This window comes from Zingiber officinale, chromosome 1B (genome assembly GCF_018446385.1).
Source record: "Zingiber officinale cultivar Zhangliang chromosome 1B, Zo_v1.1, whole genome shotgun sequence".
NCBI classification, from domain to species: Eukaryota; Viridiplantae; Streptophyta; class Magnoliopsida; order Zingiberales; family Zingiberaceae; genus Zingiber; species Zingiber officinale.
This window is the reverse complement of record NC_055986.1, coordinates 51,004,365-51,018,177: the sequence shown is the minus strand read 5'-3', so window position 1 is coordinate 51,018,177 and position 13,813 is coordinate 51,004,365.

The following is a 13,813-nucleotide window of genomic DNA, read 5'->3' as shown; positions in this document are numbered from 1 at the left end:
AATCCTGGTGAGGAGCCAAGCAACAGGAAAGTCCTAGTGTGGAGCTAGGCAGGAGAAAGTGTAATACCTCGGTTCTGAGATTCTGGTTAAATATAGCTTAAAAGGTTAGACGGTACTATCCATAACACCAAGGTACACCTTTCTTTTCGGAAATCCAAACTTAAGAACTCCAAAGTTAAGCGTGCTTGGCTTGGAGAAATCTGAGGATGGGTGACCTCCTGGGAAGTTTTCCAGTGTGCGTGCGAGTGAGGTCAAAGCACGCTGAAAGGACCTACAGTGGTCTGAGGAGCTAGTCGTCAACTCGTTGGGCAATTCTGGTGGCGTTCCCCATTCGGTCTGGGTGGGGTCGGGCCGGGGCGTGTCAGATGGTATCAGAGCGACCTTGCGACCATGAGTGCGCCTATGGCAGGAGCACCGAGGGCACCACTTAACAAGGGAGATTCTAGGATTTGTCTGTGGTATGATTCATGGTTACACAACAAGGACGTTGTGTCTTTAAGTGGGGGTGATTGTAATACCCCAGTTTTGAGATTCTAGTTAAATATACCTTAAAAGGTTAGATGGTACTATCCATATCACTATGGTGCACCTTCCTTTTCGGAAGCCCAAACTTAAGAACTCCAAAGTTAAGCGTGCTTGGCTTAGAGAAATCTGAGGATGGGTGACCTCTTGGGAAGTTTTCCAGGGTGCGTGCCAGTGAGGTCAAAGCACGCTGAAAGGACCTACAGCGGTGTGTGGAGCTAGTCGTCAACCCGATGGGCAATTCTGGTGGCATTCCAGGTTCGGTCTGGGTGGGGTCAGGCCGGGGCGTGTCAGAAAGTCCTAGTGTGGAGCTAGGTAGGAGAAAGTCCAAGTGTGATCTTGGCAAAGGAGAAAGTCCTGGTGAGGAGCCAGGCAACGGGAAAGTCCTAGTGTGGAGCTAAGCAGGAGAAAGTCCAAGTGTGATCTAGGGAAATCGTACTGGTTCCACTGTATAAAAATTTGTACAAGTGTCGAACCTTTCCTTAAATAACCTATTGTGTTCTTTAGAAGTTAAATTAGGAATCGCAGACTGTAACGCCCGAAAATTCTCAAACTTGCATTAGAATTATTCTATGATTTTGCTGGAATTTTTAGATATTTTTCCGGAATTTTCCGAGTAGCGGAGGTAGCAAAAATAATTAGAAGAATAAAAAGGCTTAAGCGGGAATCGAACCCGGGACCTCTCGGGTCCGCTAAACCTTTAGTTAGCCTTAGTAACCGGTGAACCCAGCAAGGCCGTGCTGAAAGAAAGAGGAACCAATTATATTTATATTAGAGTTGAGTTCAATAATCCACTTAATATAAATTAATAACTTAAGTGGGGTTTGGTTGGAATTGGTTCGGCAGCCCTCTCCTCATAAAACCTCACGCCAAATCCCTTCTCCTCTCAAAACCCTCACGTCGGCGCCCCTCTCCCTCTCCTCCTTCTCACGGCACACCAAGCCCAAGGGCCACGGGAACTTCTTCCGGCGAGATCTCCGATACGAGGACGTCCCCCTTCGCGAGAAGAATAAGTTGACGCGAGCGGATCGTCGAGAAGATCATCTCCACCGGAGTTCTAGCGAATAGAATCGTAAGAAATTACGAATAGGAGGTAAGAAACCCCTCACCTGCAATATAATAGCTTCCGTTTGAGTTTTTATGCTTTAGTTAGGATGTATGCAGATTTTTATCGATATCTAGGGTGTATTTAACTCTCTTCGCTGATTAGGGATTTAGTTGGGCACCTCTAGATGGGCCGGGCACGTTTTTCCTCTTCAGATAGGAGGTTGGACGTTGTCGGGTGCCTAGAGGTGGTCTCCCTAATAGGGAGAAGAGTTAGAGCATCCTAGGCGCTCGATTAAAGGTCTAACTCAGTAATAGACAGTTTAATTAACTTATTAAATGCACTAGAAGCATTTAAAACAACAAATTAGATTTATTTCGACTTATGTAGGACTACGGTCCAATGGGTGGGCTCCCATAGTAGCCTCTAGGTTCAGACAACCTAGCTCTAGGTTCAGATAACCTAGATTCAGCAAAATAAGAATGTAGCATTCAGTATTTTATTTTCAGGGGTGGCACTGTACTGGATTAGATATCCACTGGGATGGACTCCCATAGTCGTCCCTAGGTTTAGCTAACCTAGTAAACCCTACTAGATTCAGAACTTACAATCCCGGGTTTAGATAGGGATGCGCGCACAGCAAATACAGTTGCCAGGGCCCATCAGCAGCATGTTTAGTATTTTCACTTATTATGATATATAGCTTTTCAAATTCACAACAGTTAGGTGAATATCAGTTTAGCTTTAGTATCAGCTCAGTTAACTTAACTCAGTACATGATCAGCTTAGTTCAGTATTCATGTTCAATTTCCTTATTCATATTCAGTTTCAGTATGCATGTTCAGCTATTAGTACTATGCCATGATCAGTTTGAATATACATGATTGAATGCCACGCCATGTTCAGTACAGTTTTCAAATAGCATGTTTTAAAAACATATCGGCATCGTATGCATGTTTTTGTGAGGTAGATGGTTTCTTACTAAGCTTTTTTTTAGCTTACAGATACTACTTTTCTTATACTGCAGATAAAGGTAAAGGAAAAGTGGACCAGTAGCGGAGGCTGGAGGGCAATGCTATCCGGATGTGTGTGGGCAGGAGTTGGAATAAAGATCTTTGGGATCTAAACAGTTTTACTTCAGTATTAGCACTTAGCGTTTTCAGTTTTATTATCATTCAGTTTTTGATTTGTTAAGCGTTATGAAATAGTAAACCATGCACTATGTAGTATGCCAGGTTTAGAAAATTAGTAAGTTTATATTAGTATGATTTGCATTGGTTTATAAGTGTGGTGTGAGATTTTGGGCACGAACTAGTGCTGAAATCAGAGTTTCAGTGCGAAATCAGAAACCCCAATCGATCGGTGGATCGATTGGGGTGTCCCAATCGATCAGCTGATCGATCGGGCAAGTTGCTCCGCGAATAGTAGGCTTCTGGATCGATCATCCGATCGATCCAGCAATTTCTGTAGCGAACAGGAGGTTCAGGGATCGATCACTGGATCGATTGGTCAGTCTGGATCGATCAGCCGATCGATCCAGAATATCGTCCCGAGCACAGTAGCGCGTTGGATCGATCACTGGATCAATCCAACCTACGTCCCGCGTACAATAGTCGGCTGAATCGATCCCTGGATCGATCCGACGTTCCAATCGATCAACGGATCGATTGGGAGGTCTGATAACAGCTGGGAAACATTTATTTCAGTTCCTTGACCATAGGGGATGTAGTATATGTTAGGTATACTTTAGATTACGTCCTTCAGTACATATAGAACCAAGAATAGTTATCAGTTAGCAACTAAAATTTAAATTAGATCAGTTTCCGCACAGTTAGCTCAGCATAACTGTAGCGATCAGCCTTACAGCCTAGTAGTAGAAGGTGGGTCGTTATAGAGTGGTATCAGAGCAGTGTTCCATACTTCCTACACACACATCAGCATTGCACCTACAGCTTCCAAGTAAGAATACCTCTACTTTATTTATGCTCCTTGTTTTGTTATTACAGTTCATGTTTATATGCCTACTGCTTGTTAGTATGTGATAGTTTTAAACATGATATCAGTAGTTATATAACTATGATTACATTAGTTATGTTATGTTCTCTATGTCTTTAGAAATGGCACGAGGACGCCCAGCTAGAAGGGCACTAGCTACTGAGCCCCAGCAAGAGGCAGGCAGTTCAGTGCCTCCTCCAGACCTTACAACATTAGTGGCTCAGTTACAGCAGCAGCTAGCTGAACAGCCTTAAAGGCTAATCAGCAGAGTACCCCCACAGTCACCCCGGAACCGAATTTGACGACTCCGGTAGTCTTAGAGGTTCCACCAGCTCAGCCTACAGCACCAGCACCAGCACCAGCAGCCCCAGCAGCTGAGCCAAGAAAGGAAGCCTATCTGATCCAGTGGCAGCGAGTCAAGCCAGAGAACTTCTCAGGCACTAGTGAACCATGGGATGCACAAGCCTGGTTCAAAACACTGGAGAGCACGATGGAGCTTCTGGACTGGCCAGAACACGAGAAGGTGAATTGTGCCTCCTTCTGTCTGACAGGAGATGCACGCATGTGGTGGGAAAGGATCAGAACGAAGCGCCCAGTGAACCAGATGTCATGGGCTGACTTCGAGAAACAATTCTTCGAGGAGTTCTTTCACGTGCGGGTTACGAACTGCCACTACGACGAGTTCACTGAGTTTTTCCAGGGCAACCTTTCAGTTGAGGAAGCCGTGAAGAAATTCAACAGGTTGGCTCGTCTATGCCCAGAGCTAGTCAGCACAGAGAAGGAACGAATCCGGTTGATGCTCAAGATGCTGAGGCCAGAGATAGCAGTGAACGTGGCTGGTGGCATACATAGGCCACAAACCACAGAGGAGTTAGTGAGCAGTGCCTTGACCACAGAGCATTACCAGAACAGCATAAGGCAGCAGAAGCAAGTCTCCTCAGAGTCCAAGGGCCAAGGAAACTCTCACACTCAAAAACAGCAGGGCCACAGCTCGAACTGGAAAGGGAACTCCAACAGCAAGCGCAAATCAGGGAGTGACCCAAAAGGAGGACCATCTAGCAAGCGACCCAGTTATCCAAAGTGTGCTACTTGTGGGAAATTCCACCCGGGGGTTTGTCGCAAGGGCACAAGAGGATGCTTTGAATGTGGACAAGAAGGGCACATGGCTAAGCAGTGCCCGAACAAGACCGGTCTTCCTCAGCCACAGCAGATTCAGTATGCAGGCCAACCAGCTCAGTTATATCAGATGCAGGCTGCTCTAGAAGGTCCACTTATCAGCCAAGGCAGATTAGAAGCCCCTCCAGCTATGGCGAATGCGAGGATCTACTCACTCACCAGAGAGGACGTAGCCAATGCCTCGACAGTTGTCACAGGTCAGATTAGCATTTTACAGTATAGTGCTACTGTTCTATTTGATACTGGGGCAACCCATTCATATATAGCCAGGATGTTCTCCGAAAAATTTGAAATACCCTCAGAGGTACTCAGTGGTCATGTTTTGACGACACTACCTTCAGGAGAAATCATGGCATCCACGCACTGGCTCAGAGCAGTGCCGATCATTATAGCAGACAGAGAGCTCTTTTGTGATCTGATAGTGCTAGAAATGACCGACTATGACGTTATCTTCGGAATGGACTTTCTGATCAGATACGGTGCTACCATAGAGTGCCGTAAATAGAAGGTCATCTTCCAACCTGAAGCGGCAGTACAATTTGAATACAGCGGGGAACCAAAGAGAAAGGCCAAGAAGTTTCTCTCAGCTATGAAAGCACAGAAGCTACTGGATTCAGGATGTACAGGGTTCCTAGCACACATAGTCAACGCCAGCCAGGACAAGAACCAACAGCTAGCAGAGGTTCGAGTTGTATGTGACTACCCAGCAGTCTTCCCTGAAGAGTTACCAGGCTTAGCACCAGACAGGGAGATTGACTTTGAGATAGAGCTCATTCCCGGTACAAATCCTATCTCCAAAACGCCTTATCGCATGGCTCTAGCAGAACTGAAGGAACTTCAGGACCAACTACAGGAGCTGCTTGACAAGGGTTTCATACGCCCGAGTCACTCACCATGGGGAGCGCCTGTATTGTTCGTGAGGAAGAAGGATGGAAGCATGCGACTGTGCATAGACTACAGATCACTGAACCAAGTCACGATCAAGAACAGGTATCCCCTCCCCAGAATAGATGACCTGTTCGACCAGCTGAAGGGAGCAGCAGTGTTCTCTAAGATAGATCTTAGATCAGGTTATCATCAGGTGAAGGTTAAAGAAGGGGATATACCCAAGACAGCGTTCAGAACCAGATACGGACACTACGAGTTCGTAGTCATGCCCTTTAGCGTGACTAATGCTCTAGCTACATTCATGGATCTCATGAACAGAGTATTCAGGAAGTATTTAGATAAGTTTATTATTGTGTTTATCGATGACATTCTTATCTACTCAAGAACTCAGGAAGAACACTCAGAGCACCTGGAACTAGTATTGCAGACCCTTCAGCAGAACCAGCTATACGCCAAGTTCACGAAATGTGAATTTTGGTTAGATCAGGTGTCCTTCCTGGGTCACATCATCTCAAAGGATGGTATTATGGTAGATCCCAGCAAGATAGAAGCAGTAAGTAACTGGAAGAGACCCAAGAACGCCAGCGAAATCAGGAGATTTCTGGGATTAGCAGGATATTACAGGAAGTTTGTAGAGGACTTCTCCAGGATAGCCTCCCCACTGACAGCTCTTTCCAGAAAGAATAGGAAATTTCAGTGGACAGAGGACTATGAGAACAGCTTCAGCGAGCTAAAAAGGAGATTGACCAGTGCTCCCATTTTGGCTCTACCAGACAACACTAGCAGCTTTGACATCTATAGTGATGCCTCTAAGTTGGGACTAGGAGCAGTATTGATGCAAAATGGCAAGGTGATCGCCTATGCCTCCAGACAACTCAAGGATTATGAGAAGAATTACCCTACTCAAGACCTTGAGCTCGCAGCAGTAGTGTTCGCTCTCAAAATTTGGAGACATTACTTATATGGAGCTCAGTGCAGAGTGTATACAGATCATCAGAGTCTGAAGTACTTCTTCACTCAGAAGGATCTGAACATGCGACAGCGCAGATGGCTTGAGCTGGTCAAAGACTATGATATAGACATCCTCTATCATCCAGGGAAAGCCAATAAGGTAGCCGACGCACTTAGCAGAAAATCCAATGCTACCTTATTATCTCTTACAGCCATGTCACCGCCCCTACAGAAGGAGATTGTAGATTTCGGTCTCGAACTCATCGTTGGACAGCTCTCTACTATGACCTTAGAGTCTACCTTGCTTGGTGATATTCAGTCAGCTCAGGAGCAGGACCCTGAAATTCAGAAAATCAAGCAAGGGCTAGCAGAATCAGAAAGTAGAGAATTCAGAGTGTCCGATAGCGGGGTGTTGTATTTTGGTGGCAGACTCTGTGTTCCAGATCAGGAGGAGCTACGGAGACAGATTTTAGATGAGGCTCACAAGACTCCCTATGCGATGCATCCAGGTTCCACCAAAATGTACCAAGACCTGAAGAACCGTTTTTGGTGGCCCGGGATGAAGCGAGACATCGCCAGATATGTTAGCATCTGCCTCACCTGTCAGAGGGTCAAGGCAGAACATCAGGGACCAGGAGGAGTTCTGCAGCCTATACAGATTCCAGAATGGAAGTGGGAGAATATCTCTATGGATTTCATAGTGGGACTGCCCAGAACCACGAATGGTTTTGACGCCATCTGGGTAATAGTCGACAAGTTGACTAAATTAGCCCACTTCTTAGCTATCAAGATATCCTACTCTATGGAGAAGTTAGCTCAGTTGTATCTCCAGGAGATCGTCAGACTACATGGAGTCCCACGCACCATCATTTCAGACAGAGACAGCAGATTCACATCACACTTCTGGGAGTGTGTACAGTCAGCGTTGGGCACTAAGTTAAAGTTCAGCACAGCATTCGATCCTCAGACAGATGGTCAGACGGAGCGAGTAAACCAGGTACTCTAAGATATGCTCCGAGCGTGTGCCCTAGACTTCAAGGGAAGTTGGTGCAAATATCTGAGCTTAGCAGAATTTGCATACAACAACAGCTATCAGGCCACTGTCGGCATGGCACCTTACGAGGCTCTCTATGGGCGGAGGTGTAGATCTCCAATCTGCTGGTATGAGAGTGGTGAACAGAAAGAGCTAGAACTTCAGACAGATCTAGTAGCAGATACCACAGCAGCTATACAGCAGATCCGCCAGAGGATAGAGACAGCTCAGAGCCGCCAGAAAAGCTATGCTGATACACGGCGCAGACCCTTAGAGTTTTCAGTCGGAGACATAGTGTTCCTCAGAGTAGCTCCCATGAAGGGAGTGATGCATTTTGGGAAGAAGGGCAAGCTTAGTCCCAGATATGTGGGACCATACCTTATCAGCAGAAGAGTGGGCAAGGTAGCATATGAGCTAGAGCTACCCCAAGAAATGTCAGCTGTCCACAACGTATTTCATGTCTCTATGCTGAAGAAGCATACCCCAGATGCCACCCAGGTGATTGAGCCCCAGTCGGTACAGATCCGCGAAGACCTCAGCTATAATAATCGGCCTATTCAGATAATAGACTTAGCAGTTAAGAAATTACGGAACAAGGAGTACCATTAGTCAAAGTCATTTGGCACAGTCATACAACAGAAGAGGCAACTTGGGAGACGGAAGCCAGCATGAGACAGAAGTACCCAGAATTATTCTAAGTTCGACGACGAACTTTTTATAAGGTATGGGGGATTGTAACGCCCGAAAATTCTCAAACTTGCATTAGAATTATTCTATGATTTTGCTGGAATTTTTAGATATTTTTCCGGAATTTTCCGAGTAGCGGAGGTAGCAAAAATAATTAGAAGAATAAAAAGGCTTAAGCGGGAATCGAACCCGGGACCTCTCGGGTCCGCTAAACCTTTAGTTAGCCTTAGTAACCGGTGAACCCAGCATGGCCGTGCTGAAAGAAAGAGGAACCAATTATATTTATATTAGAGTTGGGTTCAATAATCCACTTAATATAAATTAATAACTTAAGTGGGATTTGGTTGGAATTGGTTCGGCAGCCCTCTCCTCACAAAACCTCACGCCAAATCCCTTCTCCTCTCAAAACCCTCACGCCGGCACCCCTATCCCTCTCCTCCTTCTCACGGCACACCAAGCCCAAGGGCCAAGGGAACTTCTTCCGGCGAGATCCTCGATACGAGGACGTCCCCCTTCGCGAGAATAACACGTAGACGCGAGCGGATCGTCGAGAAGATCATCTCCACCGGAGTTCTAGCGAATAGAATCGTAAGAAATTACGAATGGGAGGTAAGAAACCCCTCACCTACAGTATAATAGCTTCCGTTTGAGTTTTTATGCTTTAGTTAGGATGTATGCAGATTTTTATCAATATCTAGGGTGTATTTAACTCTCTTCGCTGATTAGGGATTTAGTTGGGCACCTCTAGATGGGCCGGACACGTTTTCCCTCTTCAGATAGGAGGTTGGACGTTGTCGGGTGCCTAGAGGTGGTCTCCCTAAAAGGGAGAAGAGTTAGAGCATCCTAGGCGCTCGATTAAAGGTCTAACTCAGTAATAGACAGTTTAATTAACCTATTAAATGCACTAGAAGCATTTAAAACAGCAAATTAGATTTATTTCGACTTATGTAGGACTACGGTCCAATGGGTGGGCTCCCATAGTAGCCTCTAGGTTCAGACAACCTAGCTCTAGGTTCAGATAACCTAGATTTAGCAAAATAAGTATGTAGCATTCAGTATTTTATTTTCAGCGGTGGCACTGTACTGGATTAGATATCCACTGGGCTGGACTCCCATAGTCGTCCCTAGGTTTAGCTAACCTAGTAAACCCTACTAGATTCGGAACTTGCAATCCCGGGTTTAGATAGGGATGCGCGCACAGCAAGTACAGTTGCCAGGGCCCATCAGCAGCATGTTTAGTATTTTCACTTATTATGATATATAGCTTTTCAAATTCACAACAGTTAGGTGAATATCAATTTAGCTTTAGTATCAGCTCAGTTAACTTAACTCAGTACATGATCAGCTTAGTTCAGTATTCATGTTCAATTTACTTATTCATATTCAGTTTCAGTATGCATGTTCAGCTATTAGTACTATGCCATGATCAGTTTGAATATACATGATTGAATGCCACGCCATGTTCAGTACAGTTTTCAAATAGCATGTTTTAAAAACATATCGGCATCGTATGCATGTTTTTGTGAGGTAGATGGTTTCTTACTAAGCTTTTTTTTAGCTTACAGATACTACTTTTCTTATACTGCAGATAAAGGTAAAGGAAAAGTGGACCAGTAGCGGAGGCTGGAGGGCAATGCTATCCGGATGTGTGTGGGCAGGAGTTGGAATAAAGATCTTTGGGATCTAAACAGTTTTACTTCAGTATTAGCACTTAGCGTTTTCAGTTTTATTATCATTCAGTTTTTGATTTGTTAAGCGTTATGAAATAGTAAACCATGCACTATGTAGTATGCCAGGTTTAGAAAATTAGTAAGTTTATATTAGTATGATTTGCATTGGTTTATAAGTGTGGTGTGAGATTTTGGGCACGAACTAGTGCTGAAATCAGAGTTTCAGTGCGAAATCAGAAACCCCAATCGATCGGTGGATCGATTGGGGGGTCCCAATCGATCAGCTGATCGATCGGGCAAGTTGCTCCGCGAACAGTAGGCTTCTGGATCGATCATCCGATCGATCCAGCAATTTCTGTTGCGAACAGGAGGTTCGGGGATCGATCACTGGATCGATTGGTCAGTCTGGATCGATCAGCCGATCGATCCAGAATATCGTCCCGAGCACAGTAGCGCGTTGGATCGATCACTGGATCAATCCAACCTACGTCCCGCGTACAGTAGCCGGCTGAATCGATCCCTAGATCGATCCGACGTTCCAATTGATCAACGGATCGATTGGGAGGTCTGATAACAGCTGGGAAACATTTATTTCAGTTCCTTGACCATAGGGGATGTAGTATATGTTAGGTATACTTTAGATTACGTCCTTCAGTACATGTAGAACCAAGAATAGTTATCAGTTAGCAACTAAAATTTAAATTAGATCAGTTTCCGCACAGTTAGCTCAGCATAACTTTAGCGATCGGCCTTACAGCCTAGTAGTAGAAGGTGGGTCGTTACACAGACGGAACTTAACATCATTGATTCCAAATTTAAGTTATCTGTTCTTAATGGTTTAGATTTAAATCGCAAGTGGAACTTAACACTATTAATTCAAATCCACCTACGTTATAAATTCCATTAAATATTAATTTTCAAAATTGGCTTCCAGGACTGCATGGCGAGGCACATGGCCATCTTGTATATGGGAGCAACCACCACCGCCTAAACAAAGTCTTTTAAGAAAAGCTAATATTTAATTTCCTTAAATAATTCTAGGTTAACCAAAAAGAACAATCGAATCACAAATCAAAAAATAAAGAAAACACAAACTCAAAAAATAAATTCGAAAAACTAGATCTAATGCCTATTGTGTTTGGAATTCTTACAAAGAGAAATAACTAGCATGATGCGGAAAATAATTGCTAATTATACCTTCTCTTTGTATGCTAATGACCTCGAGATCTTTTGCCGTATTCCTCACCTCGCCTTGGACGTTGTGTGGGCGACAATCCTCCAAGATGAACACCACCCAAATAGCTTTCTTCTTCCTCCTCTAAAATCCGGCCGCCACCACACCCAAGGAGAAGAGAGCAAAGGGAAAGGGAGAAGAGAGTGGGTCGACCACCAAGAGATCACCAAGCAAAAGAATAAGAGTTGTGTCTCATGAAGCCCCCTCACCCCTTTTTTTATATTACTTGCCCAAGGCAAATAAGGAAAAACTTTTGACAAAAAATAAAATCATCCTCTAGTTTTTCCTTTTTCCTTTTTATTTTTTCCTTTTCTTTCCTCTTGATTGAATCAACCACCAAATCAATTGATGATGATTTTATTTTAATTATGGCCGGCCACCTTGCTTGGGCACCAAGCAAGGGTGGCCGGCCCCCAAGAGAGGAAAGAAATATTATTTTTTTTATAAAATTTTACAAGAAGAAAAACTCTTATAAAATTTTACAAGCAATCTTTCCTAAAGTAGGAGTTAAAAAAGGAAAGTTCTAAAAATTAAAACCATGTTTCAAAATTTAAAACTTCTCTTATAAAATTTCCTTTTTTAACATGGTGATAGAAAATTTAAATTTTAAAACTTATCTTCCTTTTTTCTTAAACCATGAGGATGATTAAAAAAGGAAAGTTTTAAAACTTTTAAAACTCTCTATTAAAACATGTGGCCTAATTCAAATAAGGAAAGTTTTAAAAATTAAAATCTCTCTTTTAAAACTTATAGTTTTCTACAAAGAGAAAATTTTAAAAAAAAATCAAAACAAGCCTCCTTGTTTGAATTATTGTGGCCGACCCCTACTAGCTTGATCACCAAGCAATAGGGCCGACCCCTATAGAAGAGGATGTGGTCGGCCCTTGCTTGGTCACCAAGCATTGGACCGGCCCCCTTCTTGAACACCAAGATGGGCTTATATTTGGATGGACTTGAGGCTATAATGAGGCTACGACAGGGACCTAGAGGAGAAATTGGTTTTGGCCTTCCGATGAGCTTGAGTATTCCGTGCTCGCCCCGAACACACAACTCAAGTTCATCGATAATAACTCATCCCACTAGAGAGTTATTATCGCACTACCGCACCAATCCCAAATTACATTATGGGCTCCTTCTTATCAAGAGTGTGTTAGTCTCCATGTGTTTAAGATAACAAATGTCCACTAATTAAGTAAGTTACTGACAATTCACTTAATTAATATCTAGCTCCAAGAATAGTACCACTCAACCTCATTGTCATGTCGGACTAAGTCCACTTGCAGGGTTTAACATGACAATCCTTATGAGCTCCTCTTGGGACATTCTCAACCTAGATAACTAGGACACAGATTCTTTCTATAATCAACAACACACACTATAAGTAATATCATTTCCCAACTTATCGGGCATATTGATTTATCGAGCTAAACCTCACCCTTTGATAAGTCAAAGAAATAAATATTAAATATATGTGCTTGTTATTATATTAGGATTAAGAGCACACACTTTCATAATAACTAAGGTCTAGTTCTTTTATTAAGTCAGTACAAAAAGAACTTACCTAAATGGTCCTACTCAATACACTTAGAGTGTACCAGTGTAATTTATTAATCAAGATAAACTAATACTTAATTACACTATGACTACTTCAACGGTTTGTTCCTTTCCATCTTAGTCGCGAGCAACTGCTTATAATTTATAAAGAACTGATAACATGATCTTCTGTGTGTGACACCACACACCATGTTGTCTACTATATAAATTAATTGAAAAAATTACATTTAACAAATAAATATAGATATTGACCACTGTGATTCTTTATTTCTAAATAAATGTTTATACAAAAGCTAGACTTTTAGTATACACTCTAACAATCTCCCACTTATACTAAAAGATAATGCTGGCATAAATGTTACCATGCATCTGATTCTCAACCCTTCAATATGCCAATCAAAAGCTCTTGCCTTAAGGACCTTAGTGAAAGGATCTACAGGTCATCACCTGATGCAATCTAGGTGGCAACAACTTCTACTCGTTTATACGATTTCTCGTATTGGGTGGTACTTGCACTCTATTGTGTTTACTTTCCTTATGGTCTTATAGTTTCTTCGAGTTTGCTACTGCACCACTATTATTACAGTAAATTGTAATAATTTTTGGGCATACCAGAAAACATGTCTAAGTCCATCATGAAGTATCTGAGCCATACAGCTTCTATGACTGCCTCAGAGGCTGCCACTTACTCAGTTTCTATGGTGGAGTCCGAAAATGCACCTTTGCATATCACTCTTCCATAGTTATGACTTCACCTCCTAAAGTAAACACAAAACTCCGAAGTCGACTTACTATTGTCCCTATCCGATTGGAAGTCAAAATCCGTGCAACCCATAGGGACCAAATTATCTACCTTGTAAGCTAGTATATAATCTTTAGTACCTCTAAGGTACTTCAATATATGTTTTACCGCAATCCAATGTCCTTGTCCAGGGCTACTTTGATATCTGCTAACTATGCCCTCGGCAAAATAGATTTCTGATCTCGTGCATAGCATACATTAGGCTTCCGACAGCCAAAGCATAAGGAACTGCCTTCATTTCCTCTATCTCCTTTGA